The sequence below is a fragment of the Dendrobates tinctorius genome, unplaced genomic scaffold, assembly GCF_039654945.1.
Source record: "Dendrobates tinctorius isolate UK_male_01 unplaced genomic scaffold, ASM3965494v1 ptg000047l, whole genome shotgun sequence".
Taxonomy (NCBI): Eukaryota; Metazoa; Chordata; class Amphibia; order Anura; family Dendrobatidae; genus Dendrobates; species Dendrobates tinctorius.
The window spans coordinates 6478622-6505843 of NW_027361715.1; positions in this window are offsets into that span (position 1 = coordinate 6478622).

Below are 27222 nucleotides of genomic sequence, written 5' to 3' on the forward strand. Positions count from 1 at the left end.
CCAATGCATTCCTGCTCTTCTTCTCCTATATTTTTCAGCACCACTAGAACCTATATTCTTGAGTTTTTCCAGTGTTCTTGTTTCCCTAGTCTTTTACTTTCACCACTTCTGTGCTTTAATGGTCTGTAATGGTCTATATAAGCAGCAAAATACATTAAGCAGATATTGAACAGTTTAATTCATTTCAAGTAAACGTTTCCTTTTTCTTTAATTTCCTTCATACAACTCTCTTGGTAAAATATAATGTGATTTGTCTACATTGCTATTAATTACAGGCATAATTTAACCACCCTATATATTTTCCAGCCATTTAACTCATCTACAGTATTATGATTTTGCTGTTCTGACAGATGCTTTATGAACTACGCTTGACCTTTTGGACCACCAGGAATCCATACGGAAATATGTAATTGTAAAACTGTGGAATAAGCATAACATGGATGAAGCCTAATGCTTACATATTTATATAAAATATAACATAGAATATCTGTATATAACACTGTAGAGAAAATATATAGCTGCGAAAAGTGCAAGAAAAGACCTTCAGTGTTTTGCTGCAGCTTTAAATTCTCTTCGGGTCTTAATTTTTGTTTTCTGTGAAAATTCCTGCAGTCGACTTGGGTAGCTTTTAGGGGGTTTGGAAACACTAAAAAAATTATACAAATTTTGCCAGTCTAAAAAACAGTTTATTAATGAATCTTTAACATTATACTCTCTGGCTGCCGTCTAGTCCTCTTCTTTCTGCTATTGTGCCCCACATTTATGGCCTCTTCACTATAGGCCAGGCTTCTAGCAACATCCGGGGCAGAGCTCACTGTGTTTCCTAAGGTCTAGTCATCATTGCAATCATATATTGTGCAGAAAGTTCTTGCTTGGACACGGCCTGAAGTCCTGAACTATAGTGAAGAGGCCAGAGAAGTTGTGCCTTCCGATGATGGAAAGCAGAGAGTCAGACAGTGGCCGGAGAAGTCAGCAGTTAGGTGAGTGTATTAGATTTTTTTTAACATCCATCTTCTTTTATTAGGAGTCATGGGGACTCCCTGTATTTAGAGTTGTTGACAACTGTAATGGTGAAAAAAAACCCAATCATGATGCTCATCTCTCAAACCACCTCGCTGCTCAATGTTCAGTTCTCTTCCGTTTGCCATCACGCATCACATCACCAAGACTTCTAAGTGTGTTCAGGCACTCCACATCATAAAGTCATAGTTAGAGATGAGAGAATATTGAAATATTCGGTTCAGATTATGATTATCGTATTTGCAATATTTGCCGAACACCATTGGAGTCAATAAGAGTAGAGATGATGTTCGTCAAACATAAATTCAGCACGAATATGGTAAAAATATAGCTCGAAAATGGCAAACTTTGATTCGGCAACCGTTTTACAAACATATGCACTCATCTCTAGTCATAATGTTGTCGTGAAGCCATGACCTTATGATGCACAATAACCTTTGATGGATGCGGTAATAAGTCCTGGCCTATAGTGAAGAGGCCAGAGATGTTGTGCACCTGATGATGGACATACGAGCAACCAGAGAGGTGAGTATATAAAAGTATAAAAACCTAACACTCATCTCTCCATCGGCACTGTTTGCACTTCATCTTGTCTTCTACTTTCAGGTTGTCATGCGTCACATTGTCAAGACTTCCGGCTGTGTCCAGGACGGGACTCAGAGGACACTACGCTTCACAAAGTTGCATCTTTGACTTCATGATTTTATGGCATGCTGTAATCACTGAGGCTTGGACATGTCCATAAGTCCAGTCCTACAGTGAAGTAGCCAGTAGATGTTGAGAACCAGACAATGAAAAAGATGAGATATGTATGGAAGGCAGCCGAAGCGGTTAGTGAAGTGAGTATTAGTTGATTTATAATTCATCCTTCTATTTCAAAGTAGATACATCTTCAGGTTATGAAAATAGTTCGCAACTGGGGGGACTGCCTTTACAAGTAGATACTTGGCAGCTGCTAGTTCTCATGAATGGACTGCTTTGCGCATGCTCTATTGTGTGTTAGGATCTGTTAACCAAAGAGTACAATATATTTGTGAATTTGGAATAGCATTTTATGGAGATTAAGACAAGCAAAATGTCAAGTACAGTTCAGAATCTGATCATTGCCCTAAAATTGACTGTTGAAGATCAGTTTTTGTAGACAGGTGCAATTAAAAGGAAAATCAGGAAGCTTGTTAGACTGTCAATCAGACTGAAGAGATTCAGCTTGCTAATGGATAGTTAAAGTGTAACTGTCCTTTTTAATGCTTACATCATAAATCAATAGTATACATGACACATTTTTACATTGCGGAGATGATTGTACAGCGTTCCTCTATTGTTTTTACAGTGCTATTACATTATTATGCTGCATATCATGTATAATATCACACTTTATTTTATAGAGTCCTCTCTTATTATGTAAAGCACATTCTTTATTACATAGTGTCCTCTCTTATTATGTAAAAAACTTTACTAAATAATATCCTATCATGATATATATGTACTTTCTCTTATTACATAGTGTCAACTTATGTATAATGATGCCCATAAAGAAAGAAAAAAATTGGCTTGAAGAAATAAGTGCAACACACTCTTTATCCGCTCTACCATCTGCAAATGTGTAAGTTTATCGCATGATCCGTTGCATGACTATTTCGTCATCATAAACATCAGGTACGAAACAGGGCATGGGTGTTCTGCACTGCTAGTGAGGATACAAATGGAAATTCAAGGAGACAAGGAGAGTAACAATGTGGTTTATTTTAATTTGTTTCAAAAGTCATCTAACTTCTTCATCAGGAAAAATCACAACAATCTCCTGATGAAGATGTTGTATGACTTTGAAACGCGTTGAAAATAAACCACATTGTTACTATCCTTGTTTCATTGAATTTCCATTTGATTCTTCACCAGTAGTACAGACTACTCATTTTAATTTTTTCTTCTCTATACCATGTTTGTTTCTATAACTTGTGGTGCTTCATCAGCTGTAATTTATTTATTCCATGCCTCCTTAATGTTGTGTATCACCCAATCGAACCAGGTGAGCTTAACCATTTTATGATCGTCATTGATATCCGGAATTCCGTATAAAAACATATTGTGCTACCTTTGTTCCCTAATTATTTTTCTACATCCTATTACATGTCCCTTGATATATACCTAAAGGGTACCCCTAAGGCTGGTTTCACACTTGCGTTTTTTTGCGCTGTATTTTAGCGCTAAAAAACGCATGCGCTTTTTTCCTATATTTTGCATGGGATGCGCTTATGTGCGCATAGGCTGGTTTCACACTAGCGCTTTTTCAGCGCGCGCACGGCCGGGGGTAGCTCCGCCCCCGAGCCGGCTCTCTGCCCGGCATGCCCGCCCCTTCCTTGTAGCGCCGCCTCCTAGCGGACAGCGGCGCCTGCGATTGGCGCACCCTATCTTTAGCATAGGGTGCGCCGATCGTGCGCAGGCCGTGCGCTAGTTGCGCTTTGACCTGCGCTGCGCACTTTTGACGGTGCGCCGTGCGCGCCAAAATCCGAAAAGTTTGATTTTGGCGCGCACGGCGCACCGTCAAAAGTGCGCAGCGCAGGTCAAAGCGCAACTAGCGCACGGCCTGCGCACGATCGGCGCACCCTATGCTAAAGATAGGGTGCGCCGATCGCAGGCGCTGCTGTCCGCTAGGAGGCGGCGCTACAAGGAAGGGGCGGGCACGCCGGGCAGAGAGCCGGCTCGGGGGCGGAGCTACCCCCGGCCGTGCGCGCGCTGAAAATGCGCTAATGTGAAACCAGCCTTACACATGCATTTGTATGCGTTTTTACGTGCATGCTTTTTTTTGTGGTGTGCGCTCTGGCACACAAAATGCATCCTGTTGCATTTTTTGGGCATCCGACTTGCCTCAAAAAAATGCATGTGCGCACAATGCGTTTTTTTACAGCAAGACACCGATTGTAAGTCTATGGGCGCGCATATGTGCGCATTGGCATGCTCATGTATGCTTTTTTTGCACATGTGTTTTTTTGTTGAGCATTGGTTAGACAATGGAAATTAGGGTTTTGGGTTGGAGTTAGGGTTAGTTAAGGGGGTTTAGGGTTAGGGTTAGGGTTTGGGTTAGGGTTAGTATGGTTTGGTTAATGGTTAGGGTTTAGGGTTAGTTAGGGTTTAGGGTTAGGGTTTGGGTTAGGGTTAGTAGGGTTTGCTTAAGGGTTAGGGTTAGTATGGTTTGGTTAGGGGTTAGGGTTAGGGTTAGTATGGTTTGGTTAAGGGTTAGGGTTAGGGTTAGTATGGTTTGGTTAAGGGTTAGGGTTAGGGTTAGTAAAGTCATGGTTTGGGTTAGTGTTAATCCTAACCCTATCTTGATTTTTTTGGTGAGGCCAACTAATGTTGGAAAAAAACGCAAACGCGGTAAAAACACACTAAAAACACATACAAACGCATAAAAACACTGCGTTTTTTTCATGCATGCGCATAAAAATGCTTGAAAAAAACGCAGCATTTGTATGCGTTTGTATGCGTTTTTTCCATGCGTTTTTTTGCAGGAAAAACGCGCTGCAAAAAAAAAGCAAGTGTGATAGTAGCCTTAAACCTACTCTGCCTAGGGCTCTGGGTACCCTTAATCTATCTCTATGTGTATGTAGAAAGATATCTCATGTATACAAATGATTAACAGTACGGAAAAGTTGTTATCTTCTATCGAGCTGTCATGTTAATGCACACAAATTTTATTATCAGTAGGTATGAAAATATTGCAATATTTTATCTAAGGAAATGTTGTGGACTTGCTATCACAGATTTTAATAAATCTACATGTTGCTTCCATAAAATGGTTTGCATGTGTAAATAGCTGGAAAAATGCTCTTTCTGGACCTCTATGAAACAGATCTCAAATCTCAACTGCAAAAAGCCTTCATTTGAGCCTGTGAATGGTATCACCTCTTGGTCACATGCTAGAAAGCCGACTGTCAAAAAATGATTTATTTAGCTTAATAAATCACAATCTATCATACTTTCTTAGAAAAATAACCTTGGAATAACACCGAGCTGGAAATGAAAAATCTTCAATTAACATGACATTAAGTTTCAACGAATACTTGTTTGCAAAGAAATAGTTGATTCTTAGACCGGAAAAATAAAAATTGTGGACTATTTGTTTGTTTGTGGAAGCAAAAGTTTATACCCCGGTAATAAGTGTAGAGCGTAGCGCAGATGAATCGGACTATTGATACGTCTGCCAGATGATTACACAGTTCGCTGACTTAAACTATCCAGGAAAAATGACTAATACTTTTTAAATAAAGAAATTTTAATATTTAAGCCGATATCTGGACATAATGAATAAAGTGTTGTGCTGACAGAAAGTCAAATGTTTCGAGATTTATGCCCCTGGCCTTTTAAGTCGCACAATGAAGTGATTTCTCAAAAGAGCCAGCTCTGGAGATAGTGGTCTTGTGGCGGTAGCAAAAACAGTCAATGTGAACCTCGCTGTCTGCATATTTATTTCTGGAGAGGTATTGCCAGTATCAATATGCAGAGAAATGAACATGGTATATTAAATTGGCATGCGGACTATGTGGCTTTATTACTTTGTCCATGGTAAATATCCCTCTACCATGAACTTGACAAATATTGAATTTCAGTCCAGCGATTGAAGAATAGGTTCTAAGTTGATCATCTTTTCTAAGATTTTAGAGTTATAATATTTGTAACCAAAATTTTTTTTTCTTTTATAAGTCTAACGATATAAGTAATATGAAAACAAAGTAGTAATTAGTAATAGTGAATCCTTGGTATCTTTAGTATCAGTAATATACTTGATTTGTGCACTAATTGTGAGCTAAATTCTTTCCCTTCTAGAAACATAATTATGATGTTGGACCCTTAAGGTTCATTCAGACGTCTGTACAAATTGGTCACAGATTGGACATCAATGCACAGACTGACCACGGCTCTCCAGGCCGGCACGTTACAGCTTCATGTATTTCTATGAGACTATCGGGAGACCTGCCATCATTCAGTGCATTAACAGGCCTTGGTCTGACCGATTTGCATAGTCATCTGAATGAGCCCTTAGACATATTTAAGTAGTATCTCAGTTTTCAATAATTATCACCTTTTGTTGAACTAGGTAAGATTTACTAGGCTGTTCCAACTTGGGATCCTCATTGATTATTTATGTCCCCTGTTACTCCCTGGTTCCCTCCTGGCCACAAAAACGGAGTCCATAGTATTTGATTAAAGTAGTCTGTTGTGAATTAGTCTATTCATTGTCTATGTGAGTCGCGATGAAAGCCAAGCATAGCGATCAGTCCTAACTGGTCCTACCATTCAACAACTTCAGCCTTGGCAATAAAAGAACCAAGGCACAAGAGAGACATAAGTTTTACACTCTGGTGATCTAAGGAGATCCCAATGATGGGTCTGACAGCAATCTAACAATTATACGCTGTATACTTGATAATGTATTTGCACTTGAATGAATCTTAAAATAAATTTTTTAGTCTTGTATCACCCACTTTAGCTTGAAATATTAAAAGAATCGCTTTTAAGCAACCCTTATCATTAGTTTTCGTCTTGTTTTGCATGCTCTACTAGAAAATCTTTTGTATATTTGAGAGCTGATGTGAACTACCATATTTTTCAGACTATAAGACTCACCCCAAATTTTGGGGTGGAAAATAACAGAAAAAGATTTTTATAAGATGGAGGTCCATCTTTTTATCCAAATTTAAGGTATCTTACCTGAGGGCCGGCAGTGGTAGAGTGGTTTCTCAGGAGGCATGGTCCTTTCTTCAGGAAGCTGGCGGTGGCAGAAGTGGGACAATGCTGAAGTCCCAGGGTTTCCTAGAGGTACGATGCTGCGGGTCGGCGGTGAGGCAGAGCAGATAGCAAGGAGCAAACCCTGGAGTCATTTACCAAACACTGCATCATTTTCACGTTATTACTGGCTCAAGATACCAGTGGCAGAAATGTGGTGATGTTGCGGCCCAGTATCCATGGCAAGCAGAGCCGAGTGCATCACCGATTCCTAGGAGGCCATCTTCCTAAGGCCGCGTGAGTGCTAATTGACTAATTGAGATGTCGGCGGCCTCGGCTTAAGGAAAATGGCCACCAAGATCTCATGCGCAGCCTTCAGCGGCCATTTTCCTGAAGCCGAGGGCTGCCGAGATCTCAAGCCCACAGCCTCAGGAAAATGGAGTGCAAGAGGTCAGCCGAGATCTCAATCTGCGCATGTGCCACCACTGGTGGCCCACTGCTTCAGGAAGATGGCCACAGGGAAACCACAATGATGCTCTCTGACTTGCCCACCGCCGACACCGAGACTCAGCATCGCCACACCTCTGCCGCTGCCGGTTCCCAGAGGAAGGGACGCTGCCTCACCACTGCTGCAAACCCCCAGTAAGCCTGCGTTTGGACTATAAGAAGCACTCCCCATTTTCCTCCCAATTTTTTTGGGGGAAATGTGCATCTTAGTAATATGATATACAAAAATATATCTAATATTTTGATTGTGTGGTGTAACTTTCTCTTAGACTAACAATTACTAGTTAAATGTCCAGATTTGGTCAAGTGGGATTGGGAGATCTAAAATATTTCATAATGCATTATAATATAAAATTATCTTTATTTTTGCACCAGGTCGGATCTACACTACATAGACAAAAGCATTGGAGCACTCCTTTTTATCAAATTCATTCAATTTTCAAAGGAAAATAAATCTAAAATCTTTACAAATGTTTGTGAAAGAATGGATTCTTCTCAAGAGCTCATTCAATTTAAGCATGGTACTGTAAGGCTGATCCATAGATAAAATCCACAATATGCAATGGATAAATGTGCAATCTTTCTTTTCCTTCATGCGTATTATACAATGCTCAGCATAAATGAGTACACCCCTTTTGAAAAGAAAGATTTTAATATTGCATTGAACACAAGAATAATTTTCAAAATTTTGACAAGACTGAGTTTGATAGAAAACACTTTTAACCCATAACATGAAAGTAGGATTAATAATGTAACTTTCATTACAAAATCTTTAGTTTTACTTAAATTAGTTGATTAAAAAATAAGTACACTCCACAGAAAAAAACTACTACATCTAGTATTTTGTATGACCTCCATGATTTTTAAGGACATCACCAAGTCTTCTACGCATGTAAGGAACAAGTTGGCAATATATTACAATATCAATCTTTTTCCATTCTTCAAGAAAGATCTCTTATAGAGCTTTGATGTTGGATGCAGAGTTATGCGCAACCTGTCTCTTCAGCATTCTTCATAGGTGTTCAGTTGGGTTCGCATCAGGAGACACTTGGCCTCTGAATCACTTTCACTCTGTTCTTCTTCTGAAATACAACAGATATGTGTTTTGATAACTGTAGTGTTGGAAAAATCCATGTCTATCAATGGCACGGAGTGATGATAGCAGCTTCTTTTTAAATATAGTGCAGTAGATCTGTGAATGCACTATATCATCAATGAAATGTAGCTGCCTGAAACCAGCAATAGTCATGAAGTCACCACCATGTTTTACTGTAGGCACCATGCCTAGACATTTTTCTAATTGCATGGTACATACAGTGAAACAAGGTGGTGGCAATGTCCTTATGTGGGGCTTCATGAGTGCTGCATATGTCAGTTAGCTACATTTAAATGTTAGTATCACGAATTTACAGATTTAATGATCTATTTTGAAAGAGAAGATGCTACTATTACTTCAACTTTTCATCATGTAAAAAAAACAACAATCACCAGCTAGATGTTTTTACGTACATAATGAAAGTGGCAGTGCATCTCAGAAATGCGTTCTATGCTTAACACCTTTAGTGATAATAAAACAAGAATATAAATGTCTTACCTGTGTCAATAGGCCACAAGGATTATAGGTATATCTATGCCGTAGGTTCAGGACATGTAGGTTATGTGCATATTACTCTGATTTATATACAGTATTGTACTAAGTATAGACAGATCATGTAATATGTGATTTAGGTTAGATTGCAATTAAAGTAATAAAAAAAACATAATTTCAAGAGAAAACTATTTCAAGAAAAAGCCAAAAAGTTTGCATAGTAATACAGTGTCCAAAAAGAATGAAAATGCAAATTATCTGACAACTGAACTGGGCAATGCACACAAGCATACAGATGATTTTCATTTTAAGTATGCAATTATTTAGCCTCATGGAGGTCTTAATGGCGGAGTGTGAAATCCCTGGGGATCCCTTCTATGGAGCTGCAGACACCCCATGTCCTGCCATATAAAAGCAACTTCTATGTATGTGGAGCGCCTGACAAGGGCTATCGGGGTACTCAGCACCAGGCCCGTTGATCTCAATGGGAGTTGTCACGGAAGCTGTGACCCGGTCCGTGGCCCTGGGGCTCCATGGCAAAAGGGGGTGAAAGAACAATGAAATAGAATTGATGAATAATTTGTGATGCCACCTGTGATGTTTGGCAAGGGAGATGTTAAGCCGACGCTGCATGCAGATCCTCTGGGACTGGTGGTGTGTTGCAGCCAAAATGGTGAAGCTCCCCACAGGTGGAGCTGTAGTCCCAGGGCAGTGTAGATGTAGGGGTAGCTGAGAGGCGCAGGCAGTGTAGAAGCTGGTACCCAGATGTAGCGGTACCAGGTGTGTTGGCGCAGGAATGAATGGAGGACACCAGGGCTTGTAGTTCCAAAGCTTTACTCACAGTCCATAGTACACACAGGTGCCTGCCTCTGTACTGTGTCCTCCGGGTCAGGGACTCAGTCGACCTCCAGGCAAGATAGGACGCTCCCTTCCAACACTCCGCCAACATGTGCCTTTCTGAACATCTCCTCTATAGCGCCTTTAAGTGTGAAGATCTCCTAGTACTGAGTTACACTGGAGTTCCTCCTGACAGATGTTCCCAAGAACTCTACTTGCACGGAAGACAGCTGTAGCCTGCTTCGGGGACTCCTTACTCCTGAGTCCCGGCTTACTATCAATGTTGCTGTTGTGCCCCCAAGTCTTAGATGGGAGTAGAGCATTTACAGCCCACTACTCCACCAGTGTCTGCTGCAGAACCATTAGTGTCCATACAACCTCGGGGACCGGGCCCCGGCATTGCGCTTAGAACTTCTAGGCAGGGTTCTTCCTCTAACCAACGTCCTCTGTTCCCTTTTACTCCTACGTTCCGTACTATTCTTTCCTTCTTATGGAAGATTAGCTTTCTGTTCAATGTTCTTCTCTTTCTTTCCTTTCCCGTGCCAGCAGACCCAGGTCACTGAGATCTGCTGCAGCACCTCCTTCCTCCATCCCTCTCCCAGGGATCTTCTTTCCTCACGCCTCTCTCAGTGACTCCGAACTGTCTGACTGACTGACTGACTGAAATTCTAAACTTTCCCACGCTTTTATGTATTCTAAACTCTACCTGCCTCCCAGCACGTTTCAAGTTCCAAGCAGGGAGCCACCAAAGGTGCTCTGCTACACTCTAAGCAGGGAGACGCAATGTGGCTTTGCTGAACTACCGTGTTGTGTGGGATGCGAGTGTTGGAGCGTGGTTAGGAGCCTCCAACTTACCTGGATGGTGGGGCACCACACCTCAGGAGGAGGTGCAGTACCTCTGTGGCAACTGAACCCTCAGGGGTGCCACATTTGATCTTTTTATGTGCATGAAAAATAATAAAAGTAACTGTTATTATTATTTCTTAGAACTACAAGAAATAATAGTAATAATAATAATTATTATTATATTTTTTGCAATTTTAAGAAACTATTATTATTGATTATGCTTAATTTATAATTTGTATTCTAAGTTCTATAATAAAATTATTTTTTAACACATTGCATTAAATGATTTTTAGAGAACTGTTGAGCACATTAATGCTGTAAAGTTTATATTAATTATTATTATTAACAATAATAATAATATGATTAGCTGTAATAGTATAAATAGTATTGTTTTTATGATTATTATTTAACATTAGAATTAAATAACAGGATAGGAAGTATTTCTGAGCGCTCCAGGTTAAGACACCCATATTGTTAAATTGAGCTGTAGTTTTATTGTTGACGCGTTTCAGAGTCCACTGACTCCTTCAGGAACCCATATGTTGTATCATTGCGCGTCGACATTAAACCTACAGATCAATTCATCTATACGGGTGATGCAATCTGGAGAGCGCAGAAATACCGTATTTTTCGGACCATAAGACGCACTTTTTTCCCCAAAAATTTTTGGGGAAAGTGGGGGGTGCGTCTTATGGTCGCAATGTACTAACCTGTGAGGTTGGTGCGGGTGCCGCCGGGGCTCTGTAGTGCGGTGGTGGCAGCGGGCTGTGCTCCGGTGCAGGGGTAGTGGCTCTCTGTGCTCCGGTGCAGGGGCGGCGGCTCCGCCGGCATTTCCTCCAAGCCCGGAGGCCCCCGCACATCCCTTGCTGGTCGCCGCCATGTTGCGGTGGCCTCTGGGAACATGGATGTCGGGAAGATGGCCGCCGGTCTGGGGACGGCGCATGCGCAGCTTCAGATCTCATCCCGAGATCTCGGGGGACGAGATCTCATTGCCGAGATATGAATCTCGTCCCCCTAGATCTCGGAGCCTGCGCATGCGCCGTCCCTGGTCCGGCGGCCATCTTCCCGGCGTCAATGTTCCCGGAGGCCACCTCAACATGGCGGCGGCAAGCAAGGGATGTGTGGGGGCCTCCAAGCTTGGAGGAAATGCCAGCGGAGCCACCGCCCCTGCACCGGAGCACAGAGAGCCACCACCCTCTCCCCACAGAGCCCAGCTGCCCCAGCCCAGCTGCCCCAGCACAGCTGCCACAGCCCAGCTGCCCCAGCACAGCCCAGCCCAGCTGCCACATTACAGCCCAGCTGCTCCAGCACAACCAACTTGCCGACACCGCACGAGCCTGGACCACTGAATGACCCCTGTGACCACTCCTCCACCTGTGCCGGATCCCTTCCCAGGTAAGCTGAATTCGGACTGTAAGACGGACCCCCATTTGACACATTATTATTTTTTTCCCTATTTTCCTTCTGAAAATTGGGGTGCGTCTTATGGTCCAGTGCGTCTTATAGTCCGAAAAATATGTTACTTCCTATCCTGCTGTTTAATTCTAATGTTCATGGAAGTTGTTGCATCTGGTTTCCAAGCCCTATAAGTGTTGTGCCCCCACAACTACGCAAGGTAAGCGGATCTACTGATGAATGTCAACCCTCTAAAGTAGATAAGACCCTATTGCACTCTTGCATTTCTCTACTTATTATTTAACATTGATATATCAACGATTCCTAATAAAAGCATATTTTTCAAAGTAGTAGTAAATTATTTTGCAACTTTGTGATTGATAATGATAATAATAATATTAATAAAATATACCAAACGTGTGCTAAACCCTTCATTATAGGTGTAGTTGAAGCTATTATTACTATTATTATTAATAATAATTTATTATTATTATTAATACTTTGCTAGTTTTAAGCATAGTATATGTGGTGCTTCTATAATGTGCTTCTATAATAATAATAATTATTATTATTATTATAGAAGCACCACATATAATATGTTAATAACTAATAAAAATGTTATTACTATTATTATTATTATTATTATTATTAATAGATTCAAAACACCTATAATAAAGGGTTTAGCACATGTACAGCATTCATTAATTATTATTATTATTATTATTATTATTATTATTATTAAATTTTATTAATTATTAACATATTATCTGTGGTGCTTCTATAATGTGCTTCTATAATAATAATAATAATAATAATAATAATAATAATAATATTATTATTGCTATTATAATTATTATCATAGAAGCACCACAGATACTATGTTAATAACTAATAAAAATATTATTACTACTACTACTACTACTACTACTACTACTACTAATAATAATAATAATAATAAATTCAAAACACCTATGATAAAGGGTTTAGCACATGTCCAGCATTCATTAATTATTATTATTATTATTATTATTATTATTATTATTACATTGTAATTAGTTATTAACATAGTATCTGTGCTGCTTCTATAATGTGCTCCTATAATAATAATAATAATTATTATTATTATTATAGAAGTACAACAGTTACTATGTTAATGACTAATAAAAAGTAAATAATAATAATACATATTATTATTTTTGTAATTACAATTATTATTATTAATATTATTATTATTTAAAAATCATTCTATACCATACATTATTATTTTAGAAGTAGTAGTGCTGCTGTCATTATGATGACGATGATTGTCATTATTATTATACTTTTTAATGTACTAATCATCATGATTTGGCTCACCTGCATGATATTAACCCTGCCGTACGTTGTTGCCTGCTGTCCATTAATCCTCTTATTTGCGATATCTCATTGTATTCCTAATTAGCAATTCATGATATTCAACATATGCAAGAGTCACATTCTTGAAGTGTGGAGATACTTAATCATTTAGGCAGGATTTCTTAGGAAAAAAAATCCCCAATTTCACCTCCCCGATTTTTACGCTGAATTTTGTCAGTTTATAAATTTGCACCACAATTTGTCACCAAGAGGAAAATATCATGAAACCCATGGCATTTTACACATAGACGCTGAAAAATAAAGACCATTAGCAAAAAAAAAAGGATAATTAAATTAAAATGTCACTTTGCTGGAGAAGCTATGTAAATGGGAGTTATTTGAAACTGTGATAATACAAATCGGTTTCCTTCTAAAGCCGGGAAAATAAAATGTCGCTGGATCGAGCTAATTTTCTGCTTTAAAAAAAAAAATGATTGTAACTATAAAAGTCAAACACTTAAAATAAAAGGCAGAAAGTGTTATTCGAGTTCACATGGTCGAGGAAGGTAACCTTCATGGCTTTCCAATATACATAAAGGAATACAAAAATAAGTTCTTTGTATGAACATTACAATTTTAGGGAAATTAAAATATTTTATCATATTATAGTGCACTGAAAAAAAGCAATATTTATGCTAGCTTTATATTATATGTACCATGTTATTCCCCAAGTCCCCATATATATACTCGTATTATGAACCCAACCTGTCTAGATCAGTAATAAACCCCTAAGCAGGGCTGGACTGGCCATCTGGCAATTCTGGCAAATGCCAGAAGGGCCTGTCTGGTCGTGGGCCGCCTTGTCTGCTGTGTTACTAACAGGATCCGTGGTCTCAAGACACCCATACTGTTAAAAGTTGTGGCAGAACACCAAGTCGCTGACTCCATCACTTACCCCAGCAGGCCACAGGTATCATTAGAAATATTGGTCTTGTAGTAAATCATTCTTTCCTCCATCCAAGGTAATTTTAGTATTATATTTCATATGGTTCATGGGGACGGGACATCATGGGCCTGTGTGATTCCAAATGCCAGGACTGAATTTCAGCCCCAGTCCGCACCTGCCCCTATGGGACCTTAAAATGTTATACAGAGGCACTTGGAGATTCTTCTAGATGCAATGCTCCACGTAGAAAAATATAGGGCGGCATGGAAACCCTATCTAATCCAGTGTGCCTATGGGTCTCCACTACAATTTTACTATGTAGCCTAAAAAATGCACTTTGGAAGATGTTAGAAAAAGTTTCTGCTTGTTCAAAATTAAAAACTGCTTTTTTTGTCTCATTAAATAATTTTCATACAAGTCTTGAACTTTTTTAGCCCTTGGATAGGTGTTATATGCACAGTTCAATCCTTGGAGATTATCGTCCCATGCAATCAAAACCACTGACAGGCTGCAATTCCCATCACTACCACTAGGTGGCCACACGTAAACACATTTAGCGTATACATCAAGGCGTTGCAAAATCACATTTTTTTACGAACTTGACATCATCTTGGGATATGTCAAGCCCAGAGACAAAGTAATGGACACATAGGTATGCGTTGTAAAGGATGGTGTAACCATAAACTCAAGAGGACCATGTATGTACAAAGAATACAACTGATGTCTGGCTCATACCATTTTACACGTATAACCTTGTGTATTATAAAACATGGCTCGACCATAAAGTAAAGTCTCTTTCTTTACCCAGTCTTCTCCATATTTTAGCTTGTGAGCAGAGCATTAAGTTATTTTGATTGAATTGTTTGTATTGTGTTGAACTTTAAATACTTCTGGACCGTCCATTGATGATGAACGTCTGAGCAGTCTCTGTTCTGCTCTGCATGGAATATATAAACTGTCATTACATAGTAAAACAGCTGTACAGGATTGTGCGACTACAGTGGCAGAAAACCGACTGTCAGATACAGCCAGATTCCTCACAGAGAAGGCAGAGAAGGTTTATTACCATCTCTGTTTTCCAAGTTGATGTAAACACAGGGCTAGTGTTGACATTGCTTCCTTCTCCAGACCCAGTGGTCATGTAATCACTGGCTGTAGGTAGGAAAAACAAAAGCTGTGGAAAGGGGATCAAAATGTCAAATATATTTCAAGAAAAAAAAAAAAAGGTTGCAGAGCTTGGTGACCCGTCCAAAGGAGCGCAAAACAAGGGGGATGAGAATATTAGCAATTCTTATTTTTATTAGATAGTCCACTAGTCCAATAATAATAATAAAAATAAAAATTACTAATATTCTCATCCCCCTTGTTTTGCGCTCCTTTGGACCGGGTCACGAAGCTCTGCAACCTTTTTTTTTCCTCTTCTGAGGCACCCGGCAGGAGCTGCATCTTATACCCTAATTCACGCATGGCGTGGCGCTCCTAACTGACTGTCTTCTACTTTTCTTGAAACATATTTCAATGGCTATTTGTGATTATCCCAAAAAATAAAGGTAAAAAACAAGCACATATTTCCCTTATTATCTTACCCAATATTAAGGATATCAGCAAAAAAAAATAGAGTATGAAAACAACATTAAAAAAATGAAAAAGCTATGTGTACCTCTGAATGACAATTTTTTAAACAGCTCTTTAAACTGCTTGAACAAAAATAAAAAAACATGTGCCCGCTCAGGAAAGGAGGAAAATAGCCCAGTAATGAACAGTTAAAGATCTGTTAATGTATGTACATTTATATTGTTACATGCTGCATATATGATAATATTGTATAAATAATGTGTATGTGTGTTTGTTGCTGATCACCCATAACTACTTAGATTTTCTGATATTTCCACTTTTTGTATTACCAACACATCACTAGCAATAGAAAAGGGAATACTAGCTGGCATTTTTTTTAGAATTTAGAGAACCCATTTAGTAACTATAATATGTTTTAAAATTTTAAGCAGATCCATTCTTGGCTTCCCACATATTAATATATGATGAATATTAATATTTTCAAACCTGCAAACAGGACACAGAAAAAGAAATTAAGTTTCTGACATTTATAATGTATATAATTGTTAGATACATTATTAGGAAATTTGAACTTAATAGTGATGGGAGGCCTTATTCCAGTCCCTTATTGATCAGCCAGAGGAAAAAGTGAATGCAAACATTTTTCCTGTACAATACGTTGAAGACAATTTATCTTATTATTAAAAAACAATGTAATTCTTTATTTCTCCTGTGGAGGCGCTGCAAGGAAATTACAGCCAGGTTCTCTCGTAGATTAGAACTGATCACTGATTGTCCTAGCAGCTAGACCCCTTTCATTGTTACAGAACTGTATGGTTGGATTCAAATTCTTCAGTTCAGATTTAGGTATAGGTCAGGAGTAATAATATTTAAAGGGGATCTGTCAGCAGTTTTTTGCTGTATAATCGAAGAACAGCATGATGTAGGGGCAGAGACTCCAATTCCAATTTTTCCTGCTGTAGCAGTTGTCAGAATGCTGAGCGCCCCGATTGGCTGATTTTGGTGTACATTGTCAGCAAGCTACCAATCAGTGTTGGGGGCGTGGTTACACAGATTAGCTGGACTGCTGTGCATGTGAGACCTAGTCCTGCATTGAAAATCTTCTGCTGATAACAGGTGTAATACAGAGCGTGGTTGACCCAATAATGTCCAAGAGATTGGGGTGACGTATAAATGTTACAAACTTAGCAAAGCATGTATACGTCTCCCCTAATGCTCCCAAGCCTTGGCTAGAAAAGTTCCCCACAGCTTTCAATGGAAAAGGAAACAGTAAATGTAAATAGTTTTTCCAAAAAGCCACATCACATGGAGCATTTGCGAAGCTATGCAACGTCCAGCGTGAGCTGTGGAAACGAGCAGTAGATCTCCGTACTTCGCTGAGCCATGGAAACTGCAGCAGAACCGCAGGTCTTTCTCGAAATTACTTTTGGCATATACGCTGATTTGCTTAATTCCTCTTTGAGTGTCCCAAATAACCTCTGAGAATGTGGTTCAAGGTGTTTATGTGTCAGGACAATATCAAAAATTATCCAGCGGATAAGTTACATGTCATCACATGGAGATGAAAAACTCTGGGTCATTTGTCATAGCTTTGCTGCCCCCTAGTGGCCAAGGATAGAAATTGGAGCCATGTAATGCTTTGATTTCTGGCGTCTGCAGGATTTTCTCAACTATTTTACTAAGGGTTTTTATAAAATAATGAACCTTTGAAGAAAAACATTCACGCCAAACCACAACAGATTATGTATAAAATATACTCACATAGCTAATATGCAAACTCCATATAAAGTGCAACTGGCAGAAACGTAATTTTTAATGTTTCAACATAATTACAAAAAAAACACATAATTAGGTTGTATCTCCATGCATTCATGCGGATACCTAATGAAAGTGATTTTCCAGGATTTATTCTTATTACATTTTCCAAGGAGTAATTTATGATTTATTATAAATGAATATTTATTACAGTATATACCCCTTTAAGGATAAAATACTAAATTTCCCTCTATTTCCAGTGCTGTTGCTCTGGAGTTTCCAGTCTGTAAGAAAAGTTATGAGATTCCATAATCACTCACCTGGCACTGCAGCTAATCAGCTACTGCCAATGATTGGATGCAGTGGTCAAGGGACTAATGTACCGAATTTCATCACTTCAAGTATATTGGTGGAGACTATGCAATTGGTGATCATTGATCGACACATGATTCGTAGGGTAAAAAAAAGTGCTTATTTATGCTAATATCTTGTCTATGAAATAATACCAACAAATGAAAATAGTACAGGGTGGGCCATTTATATGGATACACGTGGGTGGGCCATTTATAAAGCTGGATCGAAAATGGCCGACTTCAAAATGGCCGCCATGGTCACCACCCATCTTGAAAAGTTTTCCCCCTCCCATATACTAATGTGCCACAAACAGGAAGTTGATATCACCGACCATTCCCATTTTATTTCGGTTTAAATGGCCCGCCCAGGTGTATCCATATAAATGGCCCACCCTGTATTTTTATGCTGTTGTTATAAGTCTGTCTCCAGATTTCACAATACAAACTGAATACAAGAACAGGTCAGTTTTAAAAAATTTAATTTGGCCTGGTCATTAAAGTTAAAATTGACTTTGTCACTAAGGGGTTAAGCATTCTGCATTTATACAAATTTACCAATACTACTGCAATAAGTTGATCTTTCCAGAATTATGGTGTCATTTTTGTGGAAATCACAACATTTAGATGTTGCCAGAGCAAGAATTATGTACGTGGCAACAACGGATCTAAAGGAAAAGCTGGAAGCGAGCAGGACAGGTATACTGTTGGGAGACACTGAGTTTGATGTCGAAATGATTTACTTTTCTCTAGTATGAGACCTAAGATTAAGGGTCTGGTTTATGATAAGCAATTAATTTAACAGTTTGAATTTATTTAAGGGTCTGATCTCTGATCTGAATTTATGTTAAATGTGTCCTGCTTGAAATATTTTAACCCATACTTTCAGTGAAATCTAAAATGTTACATCGAGCTGAAGTCCCCAGTTATCCACAGCTGCCACTCTGCTGTTGATGCAACCTTTGTTTATTACATGCAGAACAGACATCATGTTGACAATGCTGCAGCCAATCACAGAGCTAAATTGTCACAAGTTGGTCACGTCCTCCTAGGACATCTGGGGTTAGAAAAACACTATGTATTGTGAATCATAGATTTTCCATTTAACCTATGTGCTTATGTTTCATATTAAATGGATTTAGTTCCCTTTGGTGCTGAAAAGGTTAACAACTCTTTATATGCTGGTTAGAAACTTGCAGCTCCATCTCACGGCTGCTCCTGACCTGGTCATTTCTTCTCACTATAAAATCTGACCAGACTTTCTCTACCTCTCTAGTAAAAGTAAGACACCAATTAGACAAAAACACATGGGCCATGCACACAGCGAACAAGTCTGTAGGACAGTGTTCACACCAACAAAAGACTGAAACACAGAAAAACACAGTAAAAACACATGTATAAAAATACTCTGTTGTAAAAAAGTAGCAGTAAACAGCAAGTGCAAGTAAAAGGATGATAACAAAACAAGGGTATTTGGTTCATAGTTTTTGTAAAAAATGTATACTAAGCCACTCTACCAAACGTCAAGGTATACCCATATCAGAGCAGTCCCTAACTGATGTATTTAAAACCTGATCATGTGTATAGTACCTGTATGAGCATGATTTAGACAGGTAATGTCCAATGTGGACACGCTATGGAAGACAGCTTTTGTGTGCATGGCCCACAAGGGAGGGGTGGAAACCTCCCTAATCTTGCAAAAACAAGAAACCAATTAGAAATAAACACATGGGCCATGCACACAGCAAACAAGTCTGTAGGACAGTGTTCACACCACCAAAAGACTGAAACACAGAAAAACACAGTACAACACATGTATAAAAATACTCTGTTGTAGAAAAGTAACAGTAAACAGCAAGTGCTAGTAAAAAGATGATAGCAAAACAGGGTATTTAGTTGATAAATTTTTTGGAAAAAATGTATTCTAAGCCACTCTATGACTCTATGAAATGTCAAGGTATACCCATATCAAAGTAGTCCTTAACTGATGTATTTAAAACCTGATCATGTGTATAGTACCTGTATGAGCAGGATTCAGACAGGTAATGTACGATGTGGACATGCTGTGGAAGATGGCTTTTGTGTGCATGGCCCAAAAGGTAGGGGTGGAGGAGGGGTGGAAACTGTAACGGACTGACGGAACGCACCTAATTAAAAGTACGTAACGGCTATGTGTGTTCGCAGTCCAGGGTTCACTGTGAAGAGATGTTAACTGCTGCTAGACAATAACAAACGGAATATGACAGAAGATAGCCAAGCACTGGCTGGAAACCACTGACCTGCTGTGTGCAAGAACAAACTCTGTTACTTCACAGAGTTCGCCCTAGCCGGCGTATAACGCGTGCCCTGTTATGTGTTACAGGGTGCGACAAAGTATAGCTTACTGCCCTGAGCGGGTACTATGTCAACCCTGGCTGACGCCACTAACCACCGTATGCTTAGCGCTGGAAAGCACACCTAACTGCGCACGGCTCCGCTCTGATACACGCTGCGGCACCAGCGGTATGTGGAGCCACGTGGTGACTGATGCCCTAAGGCGCTAATGGACTAGAGAAGCTGAGTGCACTGCGGTGCTAGGCAGCGCCAGTACTCAGTGCTGACTCTACTCTGGAACCCTGACTCAAGCACAACTGAGGGGGGAGTATATAATGAGTCACTCACCAGTCTCAGACATCCATCATCATACACACTACTAAATCATATAAGAGTTAATCTCTATATTAGCGCATGGCCGGGCTGCCATGCAAACCTTTTATAGTTGCAGCCTTCTGGGACTTTCCTGATGGTCCAATCGGTGCAGCAACAGGACCTGTGCATGTGACCTCCGAACTCCAATGAGAAGTCATCCCATGGGCATGCTCAGTAGGGGAAAAGCAGGACTTGGTCCCAGGGACGTCTGCTTGCTGCTGACTCAGGCATGATATAATAGCAGAGCCAGGAGGAGCAACCAGACACCTAGCATTAGCCTGGGCAAGGCGCTGAGACCGACGTCTCTGCTTAGCAGCCTCCTCTCCGGCTGGAAAGGAATGGGAGACAGCAGAAGGCGAGACTCGAGTTCCCTCCTGTGGAGAGGCAGGAACCCAATGCCTAACTTTACCTCCCTGAGCCTCGGTATGCTCAAAGGCCGCAATGAATAGTGGAGCGCAGCACAGATGTTCTCCACTGGCTCCCAGGTCCGATCCTCTTGGCTATGACCCCTCCAATCCACTGGATAATACATTTTTCCACATACCACCTTACAGCCCACAATGGCGTTTACCTCACACTCGTCGGAGGACAAGCTTGATGTCCCGGCAGATGAATCGGAGAATCGGGACTTGTGAACGGGCTTAAGGAGGGAAACATGGAAGGTATCCGTGATACCCAAGAGTGGGGGAAGGGCCAGCTGGTAGACCACAGGGTTGACCTGTTCGAGGACCTTGAAAGGACCAATGTAGTGAGGTGCGAACTTAGAGGACTTGACCTGCAGCTTGATGTTATGGGTGGAGAGCCACACTAAGTTGCCAGGGGAGAAGGTCGGAGTGGGGCACCGGTGTGCATTGGTGGAGACCCTCATTCTCTCCTTGTAGTCCCGGATGGCATCCTGAGTGCAGTCCCAATGTCACGTACCTCCACCGCCCAGTCTGCCACCCTAGAACCGGTGGAAGACACAGGCATGGGAACACGGACGCGAGGATGCTGGCCGTAATTGAAGAGGAATGGGGTCTGACCGGTGGAATCAGCCACAGCATTGTTCAACGCAAACTCCGCCCATGGTAGCAGGGATGCCCAGTCATCCTGCCTTGCTGAGAAAAAGTGTCATAGGTATGTGACCAGGGTCTGGTTGGCCCTCTCTATTAACCCATTCATCTCGGGACGATAGGCCGAGGAGAGATTTAGCTCAGTGTTGAGCAGACTACAGAGTTCTCTCCAGATCCGAGATGCAAACTGGGGACCCTGGTCACTGACTACCTTGTCTGGCATACCATATAGGCAAAAGATATGCTTAATGAACAATGCTGCAAGGCCCCATGCAGAAGGTAACCTGGAGAGAGGCACCAGATGCACGATTTTGGAGAAATGGTCCATGACAAACCAGATAACTGTGCTGCCCCTGGACTTGGGCAGACCCACCACAAAGTCCATGCTGACCATCTCCCAGGGCCTGTCTGCCACTGGCAGGGGTAAAGTAGCCAAGCTGGTCATTGCCAGAGAGACCTGTTCTGGGCGCAAGGGACGCATGCCCAAATCTAGTCTCCGACTTCCTGAGCCATGTGCGGCCACCAATATGTTCTCGCCAGGAGGACAGTTGTCTGCCTCATCCCAAAGTGTCCACCGACCCTGGACTCGTGAGCCCAAGAGAGGACCTCCGGTTGCAGATGGGCAGGGACACAATTCTTGCCCGGGGGCACCGAATCTAGAGCGACCGGAGCCACGGTCCTCAGGCTCTTGGATGGGACGATCAAACGAGGCTCTGTCTCCTCCTCCGATGACACCACGGAGTGAGAGAGAGCGTCGGCCCGGATGTTCTTCTCACCGGACAAAAAATGAAGGGTGAAGTGGAACCGGGAGAAAAAAAGCGACCACCTAGCCTGGCAATAATTTAACCGCTGGGCCGTCTGCAGGTAGACCAAGTTTTTGTGGTCAGTGAAAACCTGGAATTGAAAGTGAGCCCCTTCCAGGAGATGTCTCCACTCCGAGAAGGCCAACTTCATTGCCTGCAACTCCCGGTCCCCGATGGAATAGTTCCTCTCCGCAAGTGAAAAGGTCTTGGAGAAGAAGCATGGATGCGTCCAACCTTGAGCGTCTTTCTGAAAAAGAACCGCTCTGGCACCGACGGAAGAGGCATCCACCTCCAAGATAAAGGGCTTATCTACATTTGGGCGGTGGAGAATGGATACGCTGGAGAAATTAGTTTTGATGGAGAAGAAGGCCTTGGAGACCTGTTCTGACCACAACTTGGGGTTGGCTCCCTTCTTGTTGAGGGCATCAAAGGGAGCTACCAAGGTGGAGAAGTGGGCAATGAACTGGCGATAGTAGTTTATGAACCCAAAGAAGCGCTGCACCGCTTTGAGGGAGTGGGGTTCCTGCCAGTCCATTACCACCTGCAATCTGGCAGGATCCATAGCCAAACACTGGGCCGAGATGATATAGCCCAGGAAAGGCAAGGGCTTCTGCTCAAACAGGCACTTCTCCAACTTGGCGTAGAGGGAGTTCACCCGTAAGCGGTCGAAGAACTTGCAAACCTCTCTCCGGTGGGACTCCATATCTGGAGAGAAGATGAAGATATCATCCAGATAGACCACCACCGAAGAAGAAAGCATATCTCAGAAAATGTAATTTACAAAGATTTGGAAGATGGCCGGGGCATTACAGAGGCCAAAGGGCATGACCAGATACTCAAAATGGCCATCCCTGGTATTAAAAGCCGTCTTCCACTCGCCCCCCTCACGGATACGTATCAAGTTGTAAGCCCCCTGCAGATCAAGTTTGGTAAACACTCTCACTCCCCACAACCTATAGAACAGTTCCGATATCAGGGGCAGTGGGTATTTATTCTTAATGGTGATGGCATTAAGACCCTTTTATCAATGCAAGGTCGCAATTCTCCATTCTTCTTCTCAACAAAGAAGAATCCCGCCCCTGCTGGTGATACCGACTTCCTAATAAATCCTCTTGCCAGATTCTCCCTGATATATTGTGACATGGCCTCCATTTCCAGGAGAGACAGGGGATGCCCATGACCCTGGGGAGGCTCGGCACCAGGCAAGAGGTCTATAGGACAGTCATAGGGGCGGTGCGGCGGAAGAGTCTCTGCCGCTCTCTTGTAGAACACATCTGGGTACTGCTAATAGTGCTTAGGGAGCAAAGCAAGATCTGTGGGGACCTCGGTGGAGGCAACCTTTATGCACTCCCTCTGACATCTACCCTCACAGGACTTGCTCCCTGGTTGCAAGTGGCAACGCAACCAGGGAGCTCCCAAGAGAACCTGCTCGATACCCTCGGGCATAATAAGGAGGGACACTGTCTCGTGATGGGATGGAGACAGCGAGAGCCTTAGTGGAGAAGTTTGATGGGTAATCTGCAAGGGAAGTGTCGAGCCGTTCGCCACTCTGATGATGACAGGCTGAGATAGCCACACCAAGGGGATTGCGTGCCATAGAGTGAAGGCTGAGGACATAAAATTGCCCTCCACTCCAGAATCTACGCAAACCTTTACCACCAGAGTGGAGGAACTGAACTCTAGAATTTCCTTGAAGGTTAGCTTGTAGGAGAATGGTGTGGTGTCTTGTAGGCCTACTCTTATTACCACTAGATTTGGGCGTTTCTCGAGCACTGTACAAAGCCACTCCAGGAGGCACTATTGCCCGAGAACTTCTCGGGGAGCGGGAGACGGGATAACATCGGTGCAGGGATGGCAGTGGAGACATGAGAGACAGCCTCCGCGGCTGCCTGGACAGCGACCGCAGTAACATCCACAGCTGAAGTTGACCGCTCAAGAGCTGCCAACCTGCACTCCAGCTGCTGGATGTTCCTTTGCAGAAGCTGGTCATCCGTCATGGCCAGCAAGACCCTGGCTCTAATATAATGTTACGGACTGACGGAACGCACCTAATTAAAAGTATGTAGCGGCTAAGTGCGTTTGCAGTCCGGGGTCCACTGTGCAGAGATGTTAACTGCAGCTAGACAATAATGAACGAAATATGACAGAGGGTAGCTGGGCACTGGCAGGAAACAACTGACCCGCTGTTTGCAAGAATGAACTCTGTTACTTCACAGAGTTTGCCCTAGCCGGCGTATAACGCATGCCCTGTTATGCATCACAGGGTGCGACAAAGTATAGCTTACTGCCCTGAGCGGGTACAACATCTACCCTGGCGGACACCTCTAACCAGCGTACGCTTAGCGCTGGAAAGCACACCTAACTGCACACGGCGTCGCTCTGATAGACACTGCGGTACCAGCGGTATGTGGAGCCACGTGGTGACTGACGCCCTCAGGTGCTAATGGACTAGAGAAGCTGAGTGCACTGCGGCGCAAGGCAGTGCCAGTACTCGGTGCTGACTCTACTCTGGAGTAGAGTTGAGGAAAACCGGTCGGTCATATTCAAAAGTCGCCGACTTTCGCTGAAGTCGCGTTTCAAGAAACAAAACCCGACCATAGCATGAGGTCGGCCACGAGGTTGGTGACCAGAGCGCCAAAGTCACGTTTCAAAAGATGCTTCCAGCGCCCTTTTCACCCAATGATGCACACTGTGCACCCAATGACGCACACTGTGGGCAACGCGATGACATAGGCATCGGTCACCACCATCTTTGAGAAGGGCATTCAAGTGATTGGTTGGCTTTGTGTGGCGTCACAGGGTCTATAAAAGGGTGTGAACGCCGACCGACATCTTACTTATGGCGATCTTAGCATAGGGAGAGCTGCTGCTGATTCTGTAGGGAGAGAGTTAGGCAGGGAAGAAGAACCAAAACACTGCTTCTGCTATTAGCGATTTCCACTTACAACAGAACACTTTGTGTGCAGTGACAGGGGAGGCTCTATTTTTGAGCTTCAGCTCTGTTGGTTATTAGGCTGCCTTATAAGGCTCCCTGATAGCTGCATTGCTGTTTGCACACTGCTGTGCAAACTGCTTTTTTAAAAGCAAAAATACTTTTCTTCCTCTTTTCTGCACAGTTAACAAGGGTTCATTTTTCCACCCTTTTGTGTGTGCACTGTGCAGCAGTCCTGCTTATTAGGCTGCCTGCGTCCATACTTGGACTGAGAGCATCATTGTCAACGTCCTCAAATCTCTAGTGAGATCCAAAATCTCACCAATCCTATAGACACCCTCCACCTTGTCATACACCATTCAATTTCAGCCTGTTACATTGAGCTGTAATCTCTCCTGGGCCAGAGACAATAGTTCTGCATCCTCAAATCTATAGTGAGATCCAAATTCTCACCAATCCTATAGACACCCTCCACCTTGTCATTCACCATCCAATTTCAGCCTGTTACATTGACGTGTAATCTCTACTGGGCCTGAGACAATAGTTCAGCGTCCTCAAATCTATAGTGAGATTCAAATTCTCACCAATCCTATAGACACCCTCCACCTTGTCATACACCATTCAATTTCAGCCTGTTACATTGAGCTGTAATCTCTCCTGGGCCAGAGACAATAGTTCTGCATCCTCAAATCTATAGTGAGATCCAAATTCTCACCAATCCTATAGACACCCTCCACCTTGTCATTCACCATCCAAATTCAGCCTGTTACATTGACGTGTAATATCTACTGGGCCTGAGACAATAGTTCAGCGTCCTCAAATCTATAGTGAGATTCAAATTCTCACCAATCCTAAAGACACCCTACACCTTGTCATACACCATCCAATTTCAGTCTGTTACATTGAGGTGTAATCTCTACTGGGTCAGAGACAATAGTTCTGCATCCTCAAATCTATAGTGAGATTCAAATTCTCACCAATAGCAGATACACCTTCTACCTTGTTTTACAGTACCATATAGCTGGTGGTATTTTGGGTACATTTTCACAAAAATGAGCAAGTATGGTGGAAGACACCATGGAAGTGGGCGGGGGTTGCCAGCTGGTCCCGATGGTGGTGGTGGTGGTGTTGCATCTGTTGGTAGTGGCAAAATCACAATAGCACCTAAGGCAGGAGGTGTTGAGCCTGCGTCATCGTCTGGCTCCACAAGGCCTAGAAGGCTCTCTTTTCTGGGAGTAGGTAAACCACTTTTAAAGCCAGAGCTTCAGGAACAAGTTTTGGCTTACATTGCTGGCACAGCCTCCAGCTCTATCACCTCCTCTTCTGAAGTTTCAAAAAATAAAAGTACTGAGTCACCATTGGAGGCTCCTGGTCAGGAACAACACCTTTCCTTGTGTCTTCACCCCCACCAAAAGGGAAGGATGTGGCAGGCCACACTACCGATTGCTCCATGGAGCTCTTTTCACATACCATGCCTGGGTTGGCAAGTCAAATCGTGAATTCCCCAGTTCAAGATGAATCTGACATGGAGAGCACTGATGCACAGCCACTGCTAGATTTATCTGCTGGTACATTCACTCAGAGCACTACATTGTCCTCGCAGTGTACTGAGCCAGAATCTGACCCTGATGAATCTCAGGTGCCCCTTCCCGCATACTATACTAAAATACACGGTGACACAGAGGAAGGTGCACATGACATTGAAGAGGAGGTGATGGATGACCCAGTTGTTGACCCAGATTGGCATCCATTGGGGGAAGAGGGTGCCTCTGCCAATAGCTCAGAAGAGGAGGAGGATCCGCAGCAGGCAACGACATCGCAACAGATGTTATCTGGCATGACCGTAGCAGTATAAAAACGTGTTACAAAAAC